The sequence below is a fragment of the Dermacentor variabilis genome, chromosome 1, assembly GCF_050947875.1.
Source record: "Dermacentor variabilis isolate Ectoservices chromosome 1, ASM5094787v1, whole genome shotgun sequence".
Lineage (NCBI taxonomy): Eukaryota > Metazoa > Arthropoda > Arachnida > Ixodida > Ixodidae > Dermacentor > Dermacentor variabilis.
In genome coordinates this window covers 98,969,068-98,993,745 of record NC_134568.1, presented here as the reverse complement: position 1 = coordinate 98,993,745, position 24,678 = coordinate 98,969,068, and the positions used below count along the sequence as shown (strand labels likewise).

Here is a 24,678-nt window from a genome sequence, read left to right as displayed (position 1 = left end):
ATGCATTGGTCTTTGTGCATTCATTGTCACAACGTCGTCTGGATGCAGTCGTGGTCGATCCACAGTCGTCATTCTAGCTCCGTCATCCTATTCTTGACGTACTGTCGTCGTCACATCGACGTCTTTACGCCATCGTCATCATACAGATCTTTGTCACGCCATCGTCGTCATACACTCGTTGTCATCCCATTGTCCTCGTGACGTCGCTGTCACGCTGTCGTCGTTACACTGTTTTCATCATTACAGAACCTTCACCTCGTTGTCGTCATCTCGATAGCGCCTTCGGCTTCGTTAGTGCGCATACTTAGAACGCCGGCGACTGCTTGACCATTGCAGAGGAGCATAGAAGTTTAAACGAGAACGCTATAAAACACCCTTTATACTGAAATGGTACGGAAGCAACGGGAGCTTCAGTCCTCCAAACGATTCGTCGAGCTCGAGAACGGGAGCGAAAACGCTACAGCCCACTCGACAGCCCCTAAGGCTTAAACATTCGCGTTACACACTCCTAACCATCTTGTGATCTTGTTAGTTTTTGCAGCCAAAAGTCAGCTAATATGCTTGTTTGAAAAAACAATCTTCCTGAAATCTGAAGGTGGTTTGTGATTGTGCCTTAGATTGTCTGAGGAGGACTCAATGTGTGTAACTGGGGAGTTATTCTTTTGTATTACTGTTCTTCGGGAAGATGACAATCATCTATAACGAATAACGAAATAACGGAATAACGAAAATAAATTTATTGTTTGCGATCTGGCCTCAATGTGTTCGGTGATTACGGCGAAAATTGATTAAGCTTGAGACAAGTTTTCAAGTTCACAGTTGTACTACCAAATAAATTTTTGGCCCATATAGACGCCTTCATAAGCCTTATTACTAGTTAAGTTTTGTGTAATACCCGCTGTGATTGCTCAGCGGCTATGGTGTTGGGCTGCTAAGCACGAGGTCGCGGGATCGAATCCCAGCCACGGCGGCCGCATTTCGATGGGGGCGAAATGCGAAAACACCCGTGTACTTAGATTGAGGTGCACGTTAAACAACCCAGGTGGTCCAAATTTCCGGAGTCCCCCACAAGGGCGTGCCTCATAATCAGAAAATGGTTTTGGCACGTAAAACCCCATAATCTAATCCAGTCTGCTGTAATGTGGAAACCAGAGTTCTCCTTCTTCCTATATTCCGCGTTAGGTAGAAAAACAAATTCAAAATGAGAGAAACTTGTTCAATGCGCTCGAATCGTACCGCTTCATTTTTAGTGACTAAATCATGAGCCATTCCACTCCGTGAAGGTGGTTGACCAGCGAAACTGTTTAGCACACGACGCGGAGGTGGCACTTAGTTTTGAACAAAGGTACAAACTCATTTATTGTCTTGATGGGTGGTAATCGGGACGAAAGGTACATACACTCTTTTATTGTCTTGATCAGTGGTTATTATTTCACTCGCAACTTCAATCACATTCTTTGATAATGTCAAATCGATGCACGTACGCCGCTGGGTGGTCGGTTGGGACGGATCGGTGTGGCCTCGCAAGGGATATGTTTGCAACACGGAACGGTAAACCACTCCATTTTCGGTACCGACACATCCACACTGAAATCACCGACCGCGACAACAGGGGTAGGGTAATCGCAGTTAGTTCACGCAAAGGGAGTAACCATGAACCTTACGGGACTATGAGTCACTGCATTTTTTGCTTGCTTACGGGGGTATGATCCATTGCTCACGTGGGTATGAGCCATTGCTCACGTGGGTATGAGCCATTGCTCATGAGGGCATGAGCCATTGATGATGACAGTTTTTGATATGTTGTTCTGTATGTTGTATGCGTGATTAGAAGGAATTTAAGCACTGTTCGCTTCCCTTTGCTCAGTGCTTGTAGCCTCTGCCTTACAGGGCTATCAGCCATTGCATTTTTTTGCTTGCTTAGGCGGGCAAGAATGCTTACGGGGGTATGAACATTGATGATGATAGTTTTTGCTCACGTAGAACAAGAATGCATGGAACGCTAGCAATATACAGCTTCGCTGTAATATGTTTTTTGAAGCAGATCTATTCGCACATTTTACACTACAGTCAAGAATTCTGCAGATTATTTAACGAACAATACCTTCGAGCGTTCTTGATTTCATGACGTATTTTCAATTTGGCTGATCCGGTGACGCCCGAGGAACTCGCTGCTCTGGCTTCGCATTCGACACTACAAGCAAAAACGAAGTAATCACTAATGGCTTGCCGAATTCACGTTAGTTCGAGCGAAGGTTTGTAGGCTGTTTGGATCTGACTGCTGGTACGATCTGTTGGGAACTCGGCGCTGACGCCCGTGGTTGTACCTGGGTCGCAAGCCCCAAGGGTAGCGTTGGCCTGGCGGCCTGGGGTACAACTGGAAGCATCCGAAGGTCCCGGCAAAGCATGAGTCGACTGGTAACAACGAAACAACTTGTTTATTTTAACATCGCAAAGAGTTGGCGGTCAGGTTTGACCGAAGTAGAGAGACGGGAGAGCACTTCACTCAACAGAAGAAATCGGAGCCCTCCTTTTGGCGTCCGGGGGCAGCTGTTTTTATACTCTCGCAGTTGAGGGCAAGAAGGAACCCCTCAAAAGACGAGCACGTGAATGTACAATGGGCTAATGGTGACGCACACTGTCGTAGCGATGCCGTAGCACCATGACGAGCACGATCTCGTAGCACCCTGTCGTGGCGCTGCCGGTCGGACACAATGACTGTAATGAGAAGATGGTCCCTGCTTTGGCATCGCCTGTTTCGGGCACAATGACTGGAATGAGATCCCTGCTTTGGCATCGCCTGTTTCGGGCACAATGACTGGAATGCGAGGATGATCCCTAGGCGGTCGCATCGCCGCAGTCGCGCCTGGAAACACCTGGCGATGAGTGTTGCGGCGACGACGATCGGGCCAAAATGTCTGCCGCCCCGCCGCAGTTGGCGCCGGCAAAACCACGTGTCGCAGGCGAAACGCAACAAGGCCCTTAGGAATAAACAGCTTCGATTCTGATCCGTTTTCTTCGGTTTTCTTTTTGTTTATTACGAGTTCAGTCAGTGTTTTGTCACCGTTAGCTGCTCCAAAGGAAAACAATGCTTTATGGTTACGACAATGAGCGTCAGAGAAGCGATGATAGGGTGGTCACTGAATAAGGGCTTGAATGCGTGCTGGACGACAGTGCTCCGGGCAAGCGCGGTCGTTGCTCACGATCCTAATTTTGCCGTAAAGGGCACGGTATTTCAGTAAAAACGTTAGTGTCGCTTACAGCAACGTCTTATCTCGACCACTACACGGCTCTCATAGCCGTATAGATCTCGGTGCTTGGCGATTTCGAAAGTGCGCGAAACAAGGGCCGGTGTATGCCAAATATTTATTTTGCTCAATTCTATTCCTTTGTTATCATCCACGCGTCACGGCCGGCCGGTTCTGCAGATAAAGTGAGCCGCCGCTAGAGCTTGGTGGCTTATAAGAAGCTTATCGCAGACGCAAGAGATCAAGAGTGAATGGAAACCGGTTAGGCATAGCCTCGAAACCTGGTTATTATAACTGCTTTCTACCTTGCGGATGCAAGATTTGTGGTTGCAAAAAGATCAAACAGGCAAGAGAAGGCACTAACACAAGAATGCCAGTTGATAGGAAGAGATTGCTTGTGATTCCTTATTGGCACAGGGTGTCCCACAACCTCAAGAAGGTGGCGCAAAGGCACAGTGTTAATCTTCCCTTCAGTGCACCGTGTAAGTTGGCCAAGATATGCCCTATGCTGGCAAAGGCAAAACCTGCACCATGCTATAAGAAACATGCAGCGCAGTACACAGCTTGCAAAAGTAATGTCGTATATGAGATACCCCTAAGTTGCCAACAGGTTTATATCGGTCGAACCGGACGGCGTTTTAATGAAAAGGCGCGTGAGCACAATTGGGCCGTAAATAACAATGCGGGGGGCCATCTGGCAGAAGGCTGTAATCGTCACAATTGCCGACCGTATCTTCGTGAGACCAGATTTCTGGCACGGTCTAGAGATAGACTAGAACGGGAGATATTAGAAGCTTTCTACATTGCAAATGCCGAGGGCACGTGCATTAGCTGCCCTTCAGTGACGTTTGCCGAAAAAGAGATAGCTCTTCTAATGAGATAATGAGGTCGTGATCTCACTATGGGCTATTCTAGGTTGTATCTATTTAAAATACTGTTTCTTCAAAATAACATTTAGTTGGAAGTAGCGCCTTGTCCGTCGTACATGTTCGTCTTTTAGTCCGCGTCTTCGTAGCGCTCTTTTCTTCAAGTTTACTCTTACGTGCGTCTCACTAGTAGCGAAGTTTTATTCTGCTGTTCAACGTCCCAAGTTTCGTAGTTCTGAAGGGCGAGAAAGCGAGAATATACTTACCGTTACATCGTGAATGCGAGCACTGCGGGAAGATGAGCAAGAAAGGAAGGAGATACCGGCCCAAAATCAAGGGATTTGTTACGCATATATGAGCGTAGTCGAAACATTTCATCGTCCACACCAAAGGAAAGAATCGCGTGCCTCTTTTGTCAAAAAGGAAGCCTATTTTATCAAGGAGCTCGACCGTATGCTTCTTAGCTACCTAGCCACGGCGTTTCTGTTCTTTCTCACCATATTTCTTCTTTGCACTCTTGAATCAGCTTTTGGGCCTAAGATATAGACTGCTTCCGTTGCTGGAATAAGGCGCTTATGTAAGTAAGGGTTTGTTCCCCGATTCGCCCATTGTTAGCACAGTCAGTCAGCTTTGTTCCCTTGTCGTTAAACGTTAGTTGTCGTGTATCGGTGAAAGCTCAAATGGGCGAAGTTAGAAAAAAAGAGGGGAGAAATTCTAGCGAAGAGGGGCAAAGGAAGAGAGAGAGAGAGAGTGAGAAAAATGCTTTGCCATGACAATCCAAATTTCGATCTCCGTTGCTCGGCAGCTTTTTATAATATGGCGCGGTGTCGGGCGCGAACGTATACGCGGTGGTTGGGGTTCAAGAAAAAGGTAGACGTTAAAAAATACAGGCACAAAAAATGCGCCGGAGCGTAGGTGACGGAACGTTGGGGTGTGCGATTGAAAATTTCGAGCACGGGAAGCGGGTAAGGCGCCTTAACTAAACTTCACGCCATTGTGCGCGGTTTTAGAGGGATAATTCACAATCCTGCTTTAGGCATCGTGAGTTCAGTGACTGAATAATCAGTGATCCACTGTTCGGCTGCCTTACTGAATAAGTACTGGCCGTTTTCTTCCTCGAGATTATGTATATCCTCTGGCGGGGTGGGCAAGTGGAAGGGGTACCCCGTGTGATGATTTGGTATTCTACAGTATTCATTTTTTGCCAGTGCAACTATGAATGTAGCTCGGTGTCTTTGTGCGTAGGCGTAGTGGTGAAAGGCTTTAAGAAACTGTATGGCTGGTGCCTGGCAGCTACAAATGTGGATGTTAGCTACTCAGGCGTATAGTTCACAAACTGGCCCGTTAAAATGATTCGCGATTGGTTTTGTGAACCTGGCTTCTGACTAGCTGACGACAGTTCTAACCACACCAGTATTGAACTATTTTAGTGGAACAAAATGTGGGAATTCATAAGGCACGTGAAATTTGAAGGATGCCATCGGTTAATAGTTGCTGCTTTTGGGGAAGCCCACACAATGTGTTATCTTTGTCTACCAGTGCTTTCGAGCTCGATTATCAAGTGATTGGCGGGCTTGTTAGCGTGAGGAACCGACGGATAGCTTGTCTCGGCAAAACACATTGATTCAAACAAGTTTAACGAAACTTGAACGGCGTCGGGCGTTGACTAACGATCTTGTGGTTTCACGAGACGAAGCGAAATGTGAATGCCTTCATTCAGTCACTAACCTTTCGAAACTTCGCGCTTTGATGCATCTCAAATAACGAAAGAGAAAAGCCAGAGAGAGAGAGAGAGAGAGAGCGAGCGAGAAAGAGAACAGACCTCAGGGCAGACACGCATGTTAACCGAAGAAATTCTGGATGTTTTCCTTTTCGTTACTTTATTTGCATATGTCTAAGAAAAAAGGTAGTACATTTGGAAAAGCAAGAAACACAATAGTAAAACTTAAGAGGTAAAACAAATGTGCACACCAGTGAAGATATGGCAAACGCAATAATCCTGAAGTGAAGTAAGGCAAAAAGCCCAAAATATCCTTAGATTCGTATATAATAATACAAAAGCAGAAAGAAATAATAAAGAAAAACAACATAAAAGGCATACGACATCGAGTTGTCCAAATCGTTTCGGAAGTGGATAGCGATTCCGGGCTGGTGTGCAGCTTTGTAGAGAAGATTCAAGCGACAGCTGCGGTTGGCGTGTGTGACTGGGTAGAAACAGGTCAGAACAGGGAACAGGGGTTAGAACAGATGAGATTGAAAAAAAAGGAAGAAGCTGAAAAGAAACAAGAAAGCTGCGTATTACTTGCAGAAAGAAAACGCGCAAAAAGCTTTTGAACACGTACTGTAGGATATAAAATTAAAAAGCGCTGCTGGAAAGACTGGGGGAAGGTCAAAGAAAAAGAGGACGGGCGGGATTGTAGGTGATAACAGACGAAGGAAGAACTAACACTGGCGCAACGTTTGAACATACGCGAGTAAGATCACAACGTGGTCACATGGCTTTGTCTTTAAAGCCGAGCGTCGTTTTCAAGTCAGCTGTGCGGATGTCAATCGATATCACGTCAGGATATGGTGCGCTGGTTAGGGGCAAATGAGAACGTATACGTGCGAGGTTGTATGACACCACTTACCAAGGTTTCGCATCCGTGGCATTCTCACTTACAGCACTGCTATGACGGTCATCGAAAGAGTCAGTCAGCTCTACTGTACGCGAGTGTTATCCTCCTGAGACCCGGGATGCATTTGGGTGCACAGATATTTTCTTAGATTTTCAGAATAAATCAATATACTTATGAAGCTGGAAAGTAGTAAATATTATTTTTTCAATAATAGCCCAGATAGTTTCAGCTCAGCGCGATGACCAAAATATTGGACGCTGGGATTCTATCCGGTCTTATTTTACGCACCGTGCATATAGTGACGTACCCCATATATTGCGCTCAAACTCATGTGCAAACATGTTTTAATTACTGGAAATGGTTTTAATTCATGAAATGCATAGATACGAGCCGAAATAAATACGCCGTTCTTTTAATGTGCTACCATTGTTAGGCTACAGCCCGCCGTAGTTGCTTAGTGGCTATGACGTTGGGTTGCTAGGCACGAAGTCGCGCGATCAAATTCCGGCCACGGCGGCGGCATGTAGATGGAGGCGAAAACACCCCTGTACTTAATTTAGGTGCACGTTAAAGAGCCGGGTGAACTGCCTGGTAGTTATGTGCCGGGTAGCTGTATATGGGGCACCGGGTAGGTAACGCTGTTCAATGGAACTCTTTGACGCCGACTTGAAACACTGGGTATGTGTGACTCGGTTTGTGCTGGTCTTCAATGAACCTCTCCGGCGGTACAGATTATTCCGGAGTCCCCCACTACGGCGTGCCTCATAATCGGATCGTGGTTTTCGCAGTAAAAACGCATTATTATTTTTTTCACAGGGTATTTCAAACACTTTCCGGTGGCTATAGCTATGTATGTATGCATTTCGGTATCTAACTGTATTCCCGCCTAACTGGTCACGAGGTAGTCTATGGTCGTATGGGTCGAGCGCATCGGGATACTGTGCTGAGGTAACAGGGTTTGAACTCAACCATCGGACCGACTTGGCTCACTGAGTACGTGGCAATATGTACATACGTGCTGCTCTTCAACGTACCTCTTTCACGCCGACATGGGTAGCTGTAGATGTGGGACTGGGTAGGTGCCGCAGTTCAATGGAGCTCTTTGACGCCGACTTGGAACACTGGGTATGTGCCACTCGGTTCATGCTGGTCTTCGATGAACCTCTCTGGTGCCAACTTGGGTCACTGGATATGTGCGAGTCGGTGTGTGTCGCTCTTCAATGAACTTCTCTGACGCTAACGTGGGTAACTACGTATGTGCCACTGGGAATGTGCCGCTCTACAATGACGAAAAACATCCATTAAGTTTCCCGGATGCCGAGCGGAATCAAGACCACGTCAAAAAGGTTCCTCAAGGACAGCAACCCGATTGTTTTAGTAGGCTGCTCCACAGATGCACTGGGCATGTGCCGCTTTTCAATGAACCTCTCGGCCATAAAGTTACTATACTGACTCTAGAGGACAAGCTACCTACCCATAGGGCCCATGCATTGAAATCGGGAACCGCAAGAGCGCCGTCATGTTGCTACGCGCCGAGGTTGCCAGCTCCTGAGACGCTTGCTAGACTTGGTGACAGTAGTCAGTTTTAATGCGGCAACAGTAGCAGCGTAGCAGCATGGCGACTCGCTTGCACTGTCGTGATGTGTGCGTGCAGCCGTGAGTTTGGGCTTTATAAGTTGGTTCTTTATTCTATGTTGCGGGACGGTGCGGGTGTGGTCCATGTTGGCCGTACAGGTGGCAGTTATGCAACCGAGGGATGATCCTGTTGAAGTTTCCGGTGGTATGCGGTTTTCAGCGGTCACGCCTGTTGCAGGAGTGTCACTCGACGAGGTTACGAGCTCGAAGCTGTGGTCAGATTCCTGGTTGGCTTTCCGTAATTCTCTTTGCACGGGCGCGGTATGTTGCAGAAGTTGCTGTCGCGATCTATCGTCGCGACGATAGATCGTTTTTTTTTATTACAAGTACTGATCCAGCTGGTAGGGCACTTGTAACCGACAAACGGAAGTCTTGGGAGAGCACCTGATATTATGATAAAGCAGGCGGCGCAAGAACTCCTGGGCACCCAAGGGACATGGGTGATCAAAGCTCGAAGCAGAACGGTACGTAGGTTGGGGCCGCCGAGGCAGGTGTGTGCCAGGGAGTGTTCGCACGGACAGCTCCCCTGGCACGCGCAGCAGAGCCTCGCAAGGTCGAGATGCCTTAAAGGCACCTGCGCCCATGATCTTTCTTTTGCCTCGGTGCAGTGTGCACGATTAAAGAGAATAATATGGAGGGCATCCGGTGCAGTCGCGAATGCGTCATGACAAATGTAGCTCGCGTCGCCTGGCGTGTGCAGTAATATCAGCGTTGGTTGTGTGAACTTTATGCATAATACGCTTTGTTACGGTACCTTAACGCAATGGGTCTAGAGGACGGTGTTGGTACATTTTTTTCGTACCGCCCTAATCCTATACCCCCTACTACAAACAAACACACACATACCCCCCTCTTTTTATGTATACATACAATTCCTTGCCATGACGGATCCATAGCCTCCTTTATTTTTGAAAAATAGAGGAGGCTATGGACCAATTGACCAGTTCAAGTTGTCAACTTGTCAGTAACTGTCATAGGAATTACTGTATTAAACACAATTCCACGATCGGATTGTTTACTTTCATTTTTTGTTGTAACACTGAGGACTACAAAGAACTTTATTTTGTATATGTGAGAGAAGTATGTGGATATCACGAGCTTAAGCCAATGCGCGATACACAGACAAAGCAGCTGCTGCAACATGAACTGCATTGAGGGCCACACAACGCATACGTAATTAAAGGTGCAAAATATAGGGGGAAGCTTCAAAATACGCTCTGTAGCACTGCAAAGTGTAACATATATTGTATGTGTACAATAAATGTTCAAAAATACAATGCATCAATGTCCCATTTGCCTTCAAGTTTATAATCAAGTTCAAGTTTACTGAAGTTTATTATGAGCATATGTACAACAGGAATGTACTGACACACCCGCAGTCAAGGTGGCTGTTCGAGGTGTGCTGGCTGCCTCAGTGTAAGAAAAAGAAATTGGGTGAATGTCGACACCAGTGCCACTGCTTCTTGCCTCTGACCTGCACGTGCCTCCACGGCATCTTTGTGCACAAGTGTGCTGGCGTGGCGAGGCGTAGGAGTCATCCGAGAGAAAGAGTATCGTTTACATGGAGAAGTGGCTGTTCACATTGCCTGCCGCTTTCCCTCAAATGTTTCCTTGGCGACTAGGGTGACACACCCGCAGTCAAGGTGGCTGTTCGAGGTGTGCTGGCTGCCTAAACGAAAGAAAAAGAAAGAAATTAGATGAATGTCGATACCAGTGCTATTGCTTCTTGCCTCTTACCTGCATTTGCCTCCACGGCCTCTTGACTTGCGGAGTGTGTATGAGGGAGCTGCTGTGACTAGGCGTAGGCATTGTCTAAGCAAAAAGAAAAGGCCATTCAAATGGGAAATTATTGAAATCAATGCAGTTATGTCTGCTTCTTGCACTCTTCTTGCCCAAAAATTTTCAAACATAGTGTCCAGTACACACCAGGACTTTGACTGCTTCTGCTTTTTACCTGCAGGTGTTGCTGCGAGATCCTTAGTATGGCTGCGTGCAGCATTGTAACACTTGGTGGAGGCATTTGAAGTGGTAGCCAAAAATATAAAGAATCATCCTTGTCTGCACGAATGCTTTCTATTTCTAAATGCAGTGGTAACTATCACTATTAGTGCAAAGCCCCCGACATCTATGCGGCAATTTCCATAGCTCGAAACTGAATTTTTCCTTTAGTGTTTCACAAGGCGTCTGATATGTCCACATTAGATGTGATGTGTTTGTTTTTATTTATCCCAGTGTGGAGAGAGCATCATTAAATTGTTTTTTTATTTTTGCTTGTCTTGTTTTTTGGTTTATTTCTGAATTTATCAAGCACCAGTCTCATGATGCTAAAATGACTTATGTAATGGCAATCAGCTTTTGTTTTGCAGAAAAACAACGCATTTCCTGACCCATTGTTTGACATCCCCTCACTCGCATAATTTTGCAGAGTATTCTACATATATTGACTTGCTTGACCTCCACTGAAGAGTCTTGCATTTTCAAATACGACTCTTTCCTTAAAATAATTCGACACTTCTCATAATTTCTGTACCTTGGGCTTCGATACTCTGCATTCACCATTTTTGCTTGTTTCTGACTAAAAATGTCTTTTTTAATTTAGAGCTTAAATTTTACCTTTGGAACACACGGAAGGGCTTGCCATTGCATATCTGCATAAAAGGGAAACATGTTTCATTAAACATTTGCAAAATCCAATTGAAGATTGATGAATGCAGCTTGCAGTGTGATATGACTGAATGAGCCATAAAAGTAACTCATCTCACTTGGTAAATTAAAGCACATATTAGTGTGATGTGCAAGATACGTTACACTAACGTAGTGGGTTCTCTTGCTTATACAGCAAAATAATCGGTGCGCGAGAAAAACATTATTTTTGCATACCCCTTGTACACACTGATTTAAGGAGAATGAGCTGGGGCTGTCCACATGATCTACTTATTTTACCTGCGAGTATGGTCAACAAAAATGTGTCCCAGCTGCTTAGTGGTACTCGGGATTATGTCAGTATTGCATATGTGCCTGTTGTCTAAAATAATTGAATTTTGAAAATGCTCGCAGGGGTCTGATGTGCATATCTTCAGTTTATAGATACATGTAAAAGACTCAGCATCAAGTGCAAGTGAACGTTCCCGAAGGCCCGGAGTCAATCATGCAAATAGATTCGCTGCACAAATTTGTGACCAGAAAAGATATTCCACATGAAATGGCATGCAAGGAAGTGTTGAAAATATTGCACAGTTAATAAAACGCCTACGCTATTAATATGTGGGTTGATGCACTCGTTATGCAAAACGGAGGTGAGGCGTGCAGACAGGACACAAGAGTAGAGTATTTACAAGCAAACAACACGAGCGCCGCCCACTTCTCTACTCTTGTGTCCTGTCTGCACGCCTCACCTCTGTTTTGCATAATGAATCCTTACCAAGTAGCTGAGCTTTCTGCCGTTCTAAGTCTCGATGCACTCGATTTCGTCCGCATTAGGCACTCGCCTCTTGATTACTTCGTGGCACAGAAATACTCGGCATCAGGCTGTTTGTCTGCTGTGGCCTTTGTAGAAGCATGATTGTTCAAAGTGCAACAATTAAACAGATTCTTTGAGTTGCTTGCGGCTTCGCCAATACAATTCCGGTGCGCTTGTCCGCCTGTCCAGCAATTTCCTACTGAAGGGAAACCTGCAAATAAAAACACCGCTCCGCATGCAGAAAAATGCTCTACTGTGACGCTTCTCAAACGATTGTGATGCACCACAAGAGCTGCCTACTCGCGTGATATTCTCAACAAGGAGATACATTTGTTTACTTACATGTGAAGGTATATGCCAGAGCACTTCGGGGCTTCGGTGGCACACAAGGCACGAGTGTGTGTGCCATAGCGTCCGATGTCGATGCGCGATCGCATGTCAAACCTAAACTGTACGAAACTACTACGCATCCAAAAAACAGATTCGAAACCGAAATTCGCGTCATCCTTTATTGCATGAATGCGTACATCGTGATTTACATAAGTCGCGGACTTAGCGATCGCTTTCTGTAAACTTAATATGAACGTACCACCTTCATAAAGCCATCAGGTATGCGTTTTTAGATGAGAAAGCATAAGGTGACCTGTACTTGCTTTCAGCTCTTTCAATAGTAATTGCGCTGGCTACATTGACCAGTAGCAACAGGGCGGCGCCCTAGAGGTTCCCACTTTTCCGGCCCAGCTTTTCCTCTAGAGTTGTTCTACTAGCCCTATGCTCTCGGCAACTTGGGTCGCCAAGTATGTGGCGCATGTGCGGCGGGCGAGGGAACTATTCTCAGCGTTCGCAGGCAGCGGCGCGCCAGGCTGCTCGTCTCGGTGGCCACGCGCGGACATTTCAGCAGCGCCACCAATGGCGCAGCGTGAGCAGAAGAACGAAGCGCGAGAGGGGCGCCCGTTTGCCGCAAGACGCGTTTCTTCCTCTGAAATGCATGGCACGCAGCCAGGGGCGTAGCCAGGGGGGGGGGGGGGGAGGGGTTATGGGGCTTCAGCACCCCCCCCCCCCCCCGAAATGTTTTCGTGCTGTCCATGCACCATCGACCAAAGCAACCCCCGGCGCCGGAAATCATTCTGGATTTTGTCTAGAATGTCTTTTTCACGCTCGAAAAGACATTTCAGCGCAAAAATTGCGAACTCGGGCTGGATTTCGTGGCAACGCCCATGCACTGGGAGTCACATAATGCAAACAGCCCCATCTGAGCACAAAGTTTCAAGGGCGTTTTGATGGCGAACGGGCTCGCCGTGGCATCTCGAGGAGGCCGCGGAATCTACGGAGCGCGTGGATGTCAACTCCGAAACTATATGGGTATAAAGTTCACATAAACTTTTGATGCGAAAGGTCCATTGACATTTCCAAACGTGTGCTTTAGATTTCCAATTGCGGAACTTTGTCGGTTTAATGATCCTATAAATATTTGACGCCAAAGGGGCATTCACTTTTCCAAAGTCTTACATCGGAACATACGAGACAAGCCAAATCAACACGCTATCAGACACGTTGACAATGCACGCAGCGAGGTCCCATGAAACGAAGCGTTGTGGTGGTTCATTCGCGCCATCATGTCACATAAAAAAAATACCAACATTTTTTCTCACCTGCGCCAAAGCATCCATGTCAAGACACTATAGCCAGCCAAGGTAACTACGTTCTTATTTATTTTTTTCTACTTTGACTTTTATTCGGGAGGACACATTAAGCCTCTTCAATTTTTTTTGTACTCGCTACTCACAGGCTGCCAGAGCCAGCCAGAGCGCATGCATTTTTCTTGTGTTGCCCCGAGCACTGCGCGGCGCACCTCGGTGCGCGTTCGGTTTTCTCTGGCCGAATGTATTTTCGCCTAGCAGAATTTTGGACGCTTTCTAGCTAGCAGACGAGAAAGGGAAACAATGGTCGCTTACCTCCATCACTGTGGGGACTCGACGGATTGCACAGCGTTCGCTTGAGCGCAACCTCTCCAGAAAAACTTGTCTCGCCGGTTTGGGATACCCAGCAGTATGCGCATGGTTTTCGGAGGACCAAGCATCTCGCGTTTTCTTCGATATTTCTTTGGTAGTCACATTAGGTGCCCAAAGTAAGCATTCAGTTGTGGCCAACATACATTGCGTTTTTTTTTCATTTCGGTGCCCCCGCCCCACAAATAGAAAAAGAAAAGAAAAACATTGTTGCGGCGCAGCGAATTATCCCATGGTGAAAGTTCGATTTTGTTACTTCTTTCGCGGAAAGTAATGGGCCATGGGACGCTTCAGTTGCCGGATACTCTTATTATATTATTGCGATAGCAATTATATGGACACTCCAGGCGCATTCCTGTCGTCGCCGTCGCCCTCATGTTTCGTATGAAGTCCAAGGACCATAACGTGACCGTGCGCCACAGGCTGTATGTGCGAGTGAAAGCGTGAGGGGGGGGGAATGGGTGAGCCGACGATGGTGGCTCAGTCTTGTGTGCGCAAGGGAGAAAAGTGAGGAGCAAGCGCGCCGCCTTCCGTAACGCACTATACATCGGGGGGAGTGGATAGAATGGGGGTGGGATCTAGGATTCTGTGAATCTGTGATTTCACAACATGTTTATTTGCCTTGTTTGACACATTATATACAGTGACTTTTTCTTAGATATGTAGATTTATTGGGCCATATATTTAAATATCTTTTTGCGAGGTTTTGTGTATAGGTGCAGTGAACTTTGTTTCCAGTGATACTTTTTTGCCCTTTATCAAGCTGGATCTTCGCATCTGTATATTCTATCACATCTTCGCATTTCTAATGTACGAGGGCGAGTCAAATGAAAGTGAGCCTACACACCCAGCGCAGAAATGGTTCGGTTCATTATCTGCGAGGCATGCGCGTAGCACACAGGCATCTCTCATTTACAAAAGTGACACGCAGGTGTGAGGGTAAATGTTCTTTAATGCTCTCATACACTGGGTTGAACATGGTTGCGCGACATAATGGACGCTCCAGAAGTTGAGCAGCGTGGTGCCGTGAGGTTTTTGACAACTGAAGGTGTTTCCCAAAAAGCAATTAGTCACCGTATGGCTGCCGTGTACAATGAACATTGCATTTCATTGGCCACTGTGAAGCGTTAGAACAAACGGTTCAAAGAAGGACGTGAAAGTTGCAAAGACGATCCCAGACGGAACAAAGCCATCGTGCAATCACCCCTAACAAAATTGCAAAGGTTGATGAGCTGATGACACAAGAACGGAGGATAAGCATCGATGAACTGGCAGAACGTGCGAACATCAGTCACGGTTCGGTTCACGCCATAATTCATGAACATCTCGGTTCATGAATGCACAATGGATGCCCAATGGATGCCCAAGCACAATGGATGCCCAAGATTTTGAACCACCGCCAGAAGACGGAGAAGTTCGGCGCTGCCTTTACTCATCTGATCCGGTATCACAATGAGGCTTACGATTTCTTGTAAGCAATTGTGTTCGGGGACGAGCCATCATGCCACTACTACGAGCCTGAAACACGACGGCAGAGCTTAAAGTGGAAACATTCGAATTCACCACTACCAAAGAAAGCAAAGGCTATCATTTCCACTGGAAAGGTGTTTTTGACTTTTCTTTTTTCGATCTTCAGGGGTCATTACTGATAGAATTTGCTAAATCTAGAGAGGCTATCAATTGTTTCCGATATTGTGAAACGCTGGACCGGCTGCGTGTCGCAATCAAGAACGAACTACGTGGAAAATTGACGAATTGGGTCATCTTGTTTCACGAAAATGCCCGTCCACACGTCGCTGATGTGGTTAATACAAAACTGGCAAAGTTCAAGCGGGAAAGCTGCAACATTTGCCATACATCTCAGACCTGTCGCTTTGCGGCTTCCACATTCTAGGGCAACCGAAAAAACAGCTCAAGGGAACCAGATTCGTGTCGGACGATGACGTGAAAGAGTCAGTTGCAGACTTTTTGAAGCGGCAACCCAAGGAGCTTTATGAGACGGGAATCACACGGCTCGTTAGTCAATGGGACAAATGTCTAAATACTCATGGATACTACTTTTAAATAAAGTACCTCGTTTGTCATATATTCGCATTGGCTCACTGTCATTTGACTCGCCCTCGTATATATTGCAGAACTCGTGCTTTTTATACGTGCTCTCTGTTGCGACTATAATTTTGGTGGAATTACTTACGATACACGAACGCTGACAGCTGCTCCTGCGTAATAGAATGGAACAAATGAGAGCGTCATTGAGATTTTTCACTGGCCGTTGCCAGTGAAAAATCAGTGTACAAGCATGTAAACAAGGTTCTTGAATGACAAAGTTTCATTAACATGTTCGTCCTCAACTTGTTCATTTCATGGCCTTTACATTTTTCATATCAGCGGCATGCACTGCTTTGCTGATTTCGAAGTGATGTAGTTCTAAAGTTTGTGTGATATTTTGTTTACTTATTAAATAGACAAAAAACATGGAAGCATGGATAGCAGTTATCTTGGGCACAATTTTTGGCATAGGCGAGTATATTCTTTTATGAAAAAATACATATTTTACTTGTATTGACAGTGCGTAGCGTCCAAGAATTCGTTTGTAGCATCTTTAGCAATGGCAGTGCAGTTATTATTCATGTATTTGATCCCTAGACAAATTGTTTTAGAGGAAGCTTTAGCTGGGGCCCCACTCCGATGCGCCTATTCAAATACATGTAAAACGCTAAAAAGCTTTTCTGAGATAACCCCTGGATCGCTTTAAATAAATTTGTTGAATTTGAGAGAGGAAGTTAAGTTATAGTGTCTGTTGGAAGCGGAATTTCGATTTAGGGCCTGAACTTTGTTTAAAATATTTCGAAAAATTCGGAAGTTGGAAAAAATAGAAGCACGAAGTTTACAAATTAATAGCTCTGCATCAAGAATAGATATCGCGGTTCTGTAAATGGCATCCATTAGACCATTCAACGCGGACAAATTCGATATGTGAATTTGTATATTACGCGAATTGGTTACGTTATGTACAAGGGTTCTGCAGAAGCCGTATTTTCATAATACTTATTTTTTTAGATTCCTGTGTAACATATCAATTTTGCCCGCTGTAGATGCACTGTTATATGCAATTCACAGAATTGTGATATCATTTTTCATTGTTCAGTTACCGAGTTTTAAACTTGATAGTTTCTTCTTGGCTACTAGGCGCGAAAACTAGTTTCGCGCCTAGTAGTCTCGTTTTCTGAAAATTTGCGATTTTGGTCAATCTTTAATAAAGAAATGACAACCTAAATGAAAAATCGAAACCAACAGTCACTAGAATTTGTTTTTCTTTTTAATGCAAGAAACCTCGTCAAATTTGGTGCAGTGGTTGCCAAGAAAAACGAATTCTCTTTCTACATGCATTTAGATAGGTGCACCCGAGCAAAGTTTCTTCATAAGGAGGAGGCCGAGCTGCAACGTGAGGCCCCCCCTCTCCCCCCCCCCCCCGAAAGAAATATCTGGCTACGCCAGTGCACGCAGCGGAGTGCGATGCATTTCCGAGGCCACGCGCAGGCTTTGAGGCAGCCGCGATAGATGGCGCCGAGTGTTCTTAGGGAAGCGCGCGACAGGAGTTCCGCCTCCAGTAGACGCCTCATACACAAGTCATTTCGACGGTGGCAATACGTTGTGAGGCTATGTCGATTCAATGCTTAACGTATTGCCGGCGACAGTCGTCGTGAGGTGGGTTCTGTCAAATTTTCGTTTACATTGCAATAAATAGAGCAGCTTTCAATGGCCGCGTTCACTTTAACGGGGCCAATTTGCGAAATACCAGGAAAGTAACGATCGATAATAATGGCATTACAATTTTTTTTTTATTTCACGTGGAAATAATATGTCAGTCGCATTACCCACTGTTGCGTTTCGCCTGCGACGCGCGGTTTTGCCGGCGCGACTGCGGCGGGGCGGCAGACATTTTGGCCCGTTCGGCGTCGCCGCAACGCTCCCCGCCAGGCGTTTCCAGGCGTTTCCAGGCGCGACTGCGGCGGGGCGGCAGACATTTTGGCCCGTTCGGCGTCGCCGCAACGCTCCCCGCCAGGCGTTTCCAGGCGTTTCCAGGCGCGACTGCGGCGGGGCGGCAGACATTTTGGCCCGTTCGGCGTCGCCGCAACGCTCCCCGCCAGGCGTTTCCAGGCGTTTCCAGGCATGTTCCGATGCCACGTGTCTTCATGTGCGTGTGTGAGTGTATGTGCCATTGTGCCCGAACGGCGGCGATGCGACAGCAGGGGGTCACCCTCTCCTTCCAGTCATTGTGCCCTACCAGAGGCGCTACGAGAGCCGAAGTTACCTTCTCCTCCCAGTCTTTGTGCCCGACCGGCGGCGCTACGACAGTGTGCGTCACCATTAGCCCATTGTACAATCACGTGCTCGTCTATTGAGGGGTTCCTTCTTGCCCTCAACTGCGAGAGTATAAAAACAGCTGCCCCCGGACGCCAAGAGAGGGCTCCGATTTCTTCTGTTGAGTAAAGTGCTCTCCCGTCTCTCTACTTCGGTCAACCTGACCGCCAACTCTTTGCGATGTTAAAATAAACAAGTTGTTTTGTTGTTATCAGTCGACTCATGCTTTGCCGGGACCTTCGGATGCTTCCAGTTGTACCCCAGGCCGCCAGGCCAACGCTACCCTTGGGGCTTGCGACCCAGGTACAACCACGGGCGTCAGCGCCGAGTTCCCAACAACCGATGCCATCGGTGGGATCCAAACACCACTCACTCGCAAAACAAACTCAAAGGTTTCTGTGCCTGGAGGTTTGATCCGAACAGGGCGCATACGCGACGACAGAAGCGGGCTTTATTTCCACGCAGCAGATAATGTGTGGCCACCCGCGGGCGGTGAGCGCAGTGTCAGTTTCAGGCCGCGTTCAAGCCGCCTTGGGGTGTCCGCACCATATACATTCTAGCAGATATAACAACATAGAAAGAAAACTAAATGTGGAGAGCAACGGACATTTGTAATGACCGAACAGGAGCGACCTAATCTCGCTTCTTCACCCGCAAATCAGGACGTCTTTTTTAATTATATATATATATATATATATATATATATATATATATATATATATATATATATATATATATATATATATATATATATTTTTTTTCTTGAAGTCGCGCGGAGCTTCTGCTCGTTTAACTCTGCGGTCGCGCGCTCTCGGATCCAAGTCTGCTCGGTGACAGACAGGTCGCGGAACCGGCAGCAAATGCCGTCGGGCAAATAAAGCTTGCAGAGTTGCCGAAGTTTGCAACGCGGAAGCGAATTGAAAACCGAAAAAAAAAAAGAATTCTTTTGAATCACCGTTGTCTATTTATATTGTTGGGCACTAACATGCCCGCGCCGCGGATCATGTCCTGTGCGTTAGTAGTTCGACGCGGCTCTCTGAGGTGTATAGATTCGCGACGCGTGTATCCATTTCGACACGTACAGCCGCTCGCGTATTGAGCTTTGAGAAGTGTGCGCATGACAGTCGGGCTCTTGCCGCCGCATTAAAAGAAAATCTTTGCAGGTGTTTCGTGTGCATCGTCGAGTGACCTGGTATGTGCCGCGACGCGTTAAGAGAGCACTCTTTTGCGAGTTTCCTTGCTCCATAGAGCTGGGCCATTGTAGGGCAACACCGGTTGTATTCCATCTCGATAGAACAACGCAATGTTGCGAAAGATGTAACCACTGGACTGTCTAGCGTTCTGCGGTGAAGGTCGAGACTGGAAAGAGACACAAACGACCGAAAAAAACAACTCGTTGTTGGAATTTGTATTTCCCTTGTTCTCGCGCGTCTGTTATTGATTACTGCAGCATCAGTACTGCTGTCGGCTCTTTGTTGCTTGGAAGAGTCGACACTGATTCAGATTTCAACCGCCAAAGTTCTCGCATTGCCTGAAATGTAGGAACTTGCAGCAGTTTGTTCTTGATACGCGCTGGTGTAACGAGCTTCGCTATCTTTAGGAATAGTGTGAGTAGTTGGCCGCGTACCCTCGATGTGATTGAAGTATGGCTCTGAAAGTGAAAATTAAGGAAACGCAAACGATGGGTAGTCTAGAGGGCGCTTGATCGTCTCGTGCGTATTGTATTCCTCCTTTCGAGCCACATCCAGTTTACACGTGCTGCTATCTTGTCTGTCCTCTCTCAACAAATTTTTCGTCAGGCAGAATACTACCTCCACTGAAGGATGCTTCAGGTACAGAGAACAGCAAAAAAAGAAAAGAAAAACAAAATAAGATTTTAAGGAGCTTGAAAACGTTTAGGGAGAGACATATCGAACCTTGTTCAATATCTGCGTATAGGACGTTTGCACTGTGAGGGAATATATGGCCGCGGTCCTTGCCAGACCTAACTATTGAATGTATGTGCCAAAAAGATCATGCCTGTGCTCGGGCTTTTTAATAAATTCCGGCGCGGTTCTTCAAAATAACCCTTCTGCGGTTCTATTTAGGCAAGTCAGTACCTATAGACACTCCTTGAGCCTTGCACTCTGTGTTTGAATTATGTCTGTATTCCTAAAGGTTTCTCATTATTTCTTTTCCCTGTTCTTTTGATAAAAGTTCAATCACGAACCAACATCTGAAGTAGACATCTTCAGCTGTCACTAATCTCCCTCTGTTCACAATGCTCGTGTGCGCAAAACCGTTCGTGCTTGTGAGAGGTTCGCGGATGGCTAGCAGCAGTTGGCGGGTCAATTATAAGAGCCTGCCGCAAGATATCCAAGACAGCGGACGTGTCACACCTGCATCACGCTGCGTTAATCCTGCATCATGTTGGTTCGCGCACTTCGAGAGGAGACACTCAGGCTGGGCAATTGGTGGCATGCCTTTTGCAAGGCTATAGATCTACCCGCAGCTAGCACCATCCTTCTCCTCCGCTTGCTCCTCATTACAATACAGTATCGCCATGCGACATCTTTCCTGTTTCGACGGGCGAACGACTGACGCCCCCCTCCGTCGCTCCGGAAGGGGAGGAGTGAGAAAAAACGCAAGCAGGCCAAAAGAACGCGTGCAAGTGCGGTTGACAGTACTGAAATGCATAAGCTTCGATGTTGCAGGAATAGTGTCCGAGCTTGAAAAGTTGTTTGCGCTGCTAGATTTGGTTGGCCGAGAAATCGGCGACCCGAAAAGAGCCCCCAGGTGCTTCCTGCATCTTTTCACGTTGGGAGAAGTGAGTCGCAGCATTAAAATTTTGCTTCTTGGTTCCCTGTTTAGATTTAACTTTTCTTAATGGAGTACGCGATTTGGAGCACAGACTACTCTTTGTGCATTCTGCCACAAAGTAAAACAGAAAGAAAGCGTAAATGGCGGATAACTTTTTCTTCTTCGCAAATTCTTCTCGCAAAAGCGAACAGTAACTTCTTATAGTTACAAAGATCGAGCATTATTTTATGAAACTGTAATCACTGAACAAAAATTTACCACATGATAAGAATATATGACGCAATTTTCATGTTGTCTGTAAACTGTTGATTTGCATTCTGACGTGAACAAAACAGAAAACACGTGAGGATATCCACTTAGAAACCTCTTTCATTAGGGTTGCAATGTGGGCTTATTGGTAATGCATCTTCAAGGGGTGTACGGTAGCGCGATTAAAAGACGGGACAAAAGAAGACACACAGGACACACGCAGCGCTTTGTAAAGTGAAAGTGTTAGCGCTGTGTGTGTCCCTGTGTGTCTTCTTTTGTCCCTTCTTTTAATCACGCTACCGTACACCCCTGTTTCTTTAATAGCTCGTTAAGAGTTTCTAGGATAACACCTCTTGCATTTTAAAGCGATTCACTCAGCGTTCGCATTGGTACATCGTGTTTATCCACTGCAAATATTTAATGCTCAGCGCCTTTAGTAAGTAGAAGACCAAACAAATTCAGCCAAGTTCAGTGACTGGCTGAAAGTAGCATGTCCGCTGTCGCTAGTTTCCGGGACATACACTTAATCCGCAACGCGGCTGGAATACACAGGAAAACATCATGAACGGGGAGACGGTATATAGTCCGTTTTTATCTCGCAGCGCAAGCAGAGCGACAGGGCAGTCTGCAAAGCATCCCCCGCGCCCTCTTTTATTTTCGCTCTCGTCACGCTGTTTGCTGTGATAGAAAATTGCAAGGTTTTCACAGACAGCACCGAAACTTCGATTCGGGGCGCCCGATGATTCACCGTCACAGCCTTTAGCTGGGCTATAGTTGACGCGAGAAAATAAGCAGCCTTTATTTAGGACACACACGAGGCACTTGTGATTGCGTACAGCCGAGTGTTTTATAATGGGCGCTTGCAATCCACCTCTGCTCAATGTGCGGAAGTGCATTTCTATCTGAATCGAGCTGAAAACGTTAGCGTTGGAGGATATATGGCTGACTTGTTTTCTTTCTTCCTTTTTTGTATTCAGAGTTTGGTACCGCTAACTCCTAAGTTAAGATGACCCGTCACGGTGGCTTGGTAGCTACGGCGTTATGCCGCTGAGTACGCGGTCTCGGATTCGGTTCCGGGCCGAGGCGGCCGCATTCCGCTTGAACGGAATGCAGAAAAAAAAGCACTTGTGTCCCGTGTTTTGTGTGCATATTAGAGAACTACAGGTGTTCGAAGTTAATGAGGAACTCTCTATGAAAGCGTCTGTGGCAACCTGTTAGTGGTTTCGGGGATTTAAACCACATAACTTAAGGAGTGTGCAGCTATAAAAAGTAAAAAAAAGATGCAGACAGCTCCCCTTTTATCCGCACTAATTCTCGTGAGATTTGAGAGTCAGCCATTAAATATGTCAGCGTTTCTATTGGTAACTATCGAGAAGATTGCGACGTGAAAACGACATGACAGCTGCACCAGTTCATTCCTGGCGAGCACTTCCACTGGCTTAACCTATATTAACGCGCCAGGAAAGTAATCTATCTATCTATCTATCTATCTATCTATCTATCTATCTATCTATCTATCTATCTATCTATCTATCTATCTATCTATCTATCTATCTATCTATCTATCTATCTATCTATCTATCTATCTATCTCACACGCACACACACACGCACACACACGCACACACACTGTGTATATATTTGTATGAGCGTAAAAGAAGGCCGCAAATGCAGGCAAAATCAAGGCACATTGAGTGTATTTACGGACTTCTTTCATCGCTCTGCAATTTTCTCATTGACACTTTTCTTCGAATTATAATATTTGAGAAGTTGGTAAAATAATTAAGACTAATTCTCTATGTAGGCGGAATGAAAAAAAAATAGTTTGGTATCTCTAAGCGACGGCAAACATTACCTTTGTTCTGTCCAGCAACGTGGCATTTTCATATTTTAAACTCTGGCTAATGTTAGCTGGGGCACCCTGTACACGGATCGTCATATTCAAGCGCTCACCTTTGACTGAGAGCGGTGTGAGATGTACGTTCGGAGCCCTTAGCAAGATCCGGCTCCCTTTCGGTCAAGTAACCACGTATTGTGCCCAGGAACCTGCGTCAGTATGCCGTTTCAAGAGCTTCATATTTATATTTGACAGTTATATTGTGATTTGGCGTCTGTCGCGCCATGACCTAACGTCGCTTCGATACGTGCCTCTTGTGCTTGACACCAGGCACGTACTAAATAAATAAATAAATAAATAAATAAATAAATAAATAAATAAATAAATAAATAAATAAAAAGCCGGCTGACTCTGGATCTTTGATTTCATTATCTAAATTTTGGGGAACAGTTATGCGGCGTTTTCTAACGCCTGTTTCTCTTTTCCAGCCCACTTCTTTTCGACTTCTGCACTTTCTTTCTTTAGAAGTTCTTCTTTCGATATTGGGCTGCTTACTTCGGGGCTTCTGCATTTTCGGCCTCGGTCACTTGTCAGTCGATGCGAAGACCCCGACTGTGGCTCTGCATCCTCCGGTCCGATGGGGAGCGTCTTCTTTTTCTGTAGCGGCATACCGTACTGGTAGCGAGAGCAGGTGCGAAGCTTTTTTTTATTTTTTTATTCTCGTCCCTGGTTTTACACACACCGCGTCGAAGCCCTTGCCTTCCTACAGCGCATGGTTTTACACAATCTCGAGAATTGACTCGGCCGTGGGCAGACGCGTTCAGCCCATTTCCAAGCTTTTAACGGTTGACCTCAGTAGAAAACAGACGTGGAGCGAGTAGAAGGGGGATGTGGAATAGATTATCAGAGCGTTAGGCTTGAGTATTCATGTTGGCTGGTTCGATTATCCATACCACAGCCGTAAGTTTTATGTTGTATAAGAATTGCCCAAACATCTTGCCAACGGACGTTCGTCCCGTTACCTAGCTCATGACGGTCGTATGTAGTAAAATCCCGTTTGATTGTACTGCCGTCGTTCTCATTTCCGTTGTCTTCAGAACTAGGTCCCAAGCCTTCTTCCCCAAAGTTACGTCAAGCTTTAAACCTCATTTTCATATTCCTTCAAGATATTGGCTTATTTGACAAGCTCTAGCCTGTTCATATCAACACGATCACCTTCGACCATATATTTTCTTGCTTTTTTCCCCTTGCCCGCCCTTCTCTTCCTCTATACGCTGGCAGAGCTTTCTGCGTTTCGAGAAAAAGCTTTTTTTTTCTCTCTCTCTCTTCTGACTGGCTGTAGCTAGAGCGCACTTTAAGTATACCATAACTCCTCTTATTCGCTTTCATGGTAAAATTAATAAATTCAGGGGTTTGTGTGCCAAAACAACGATATGGTTACGAGGCGCGCCGAAGTGGGGGACTGCGGATTAACTTGGACCACCTGGGGTTCCTTAACGAGCACCCAATGCAAGGGACACGGGCGTTTTTGCTCTTCACCCCCCCATAAATGCGGCCATCGGGACCGGGATTTCATCCCGCGCCCTCGCGCTT

At 46.1% G+C, this 24,678-nt stretch overlaps 1 protein-coding gene and 1 long non-coding RNA gene across 2 annotated transcripts in view; one reads left to right on the top strand and one right to left on the bottom strand.

The window, feature by feature from the left end:
* The window catches only part of LOC142581575 (frequenin-2-like), a 331,934-nt gene that overhangs the window by 186,165 nt on the left and 121,091 nt on the right, over positions 1-24,678 (top strand). The gene's annotated exons all lie outside the window — the stretch shown is intronic.
* On the bottom strand, positions 10,143-12,269 carry LOC142581564 (uncharacterized). Its single transcript, XR_012828287.1, has 3 exons — positions 11,789-12,269; positions 10,981-11,015; positions 10,143-10,179 (listed from the first exon to the last, which is right to left on the bottom strand). It is a non-coding gene; the product is annotated as an uncharacterized LOC142581564 (long non-coding RNA).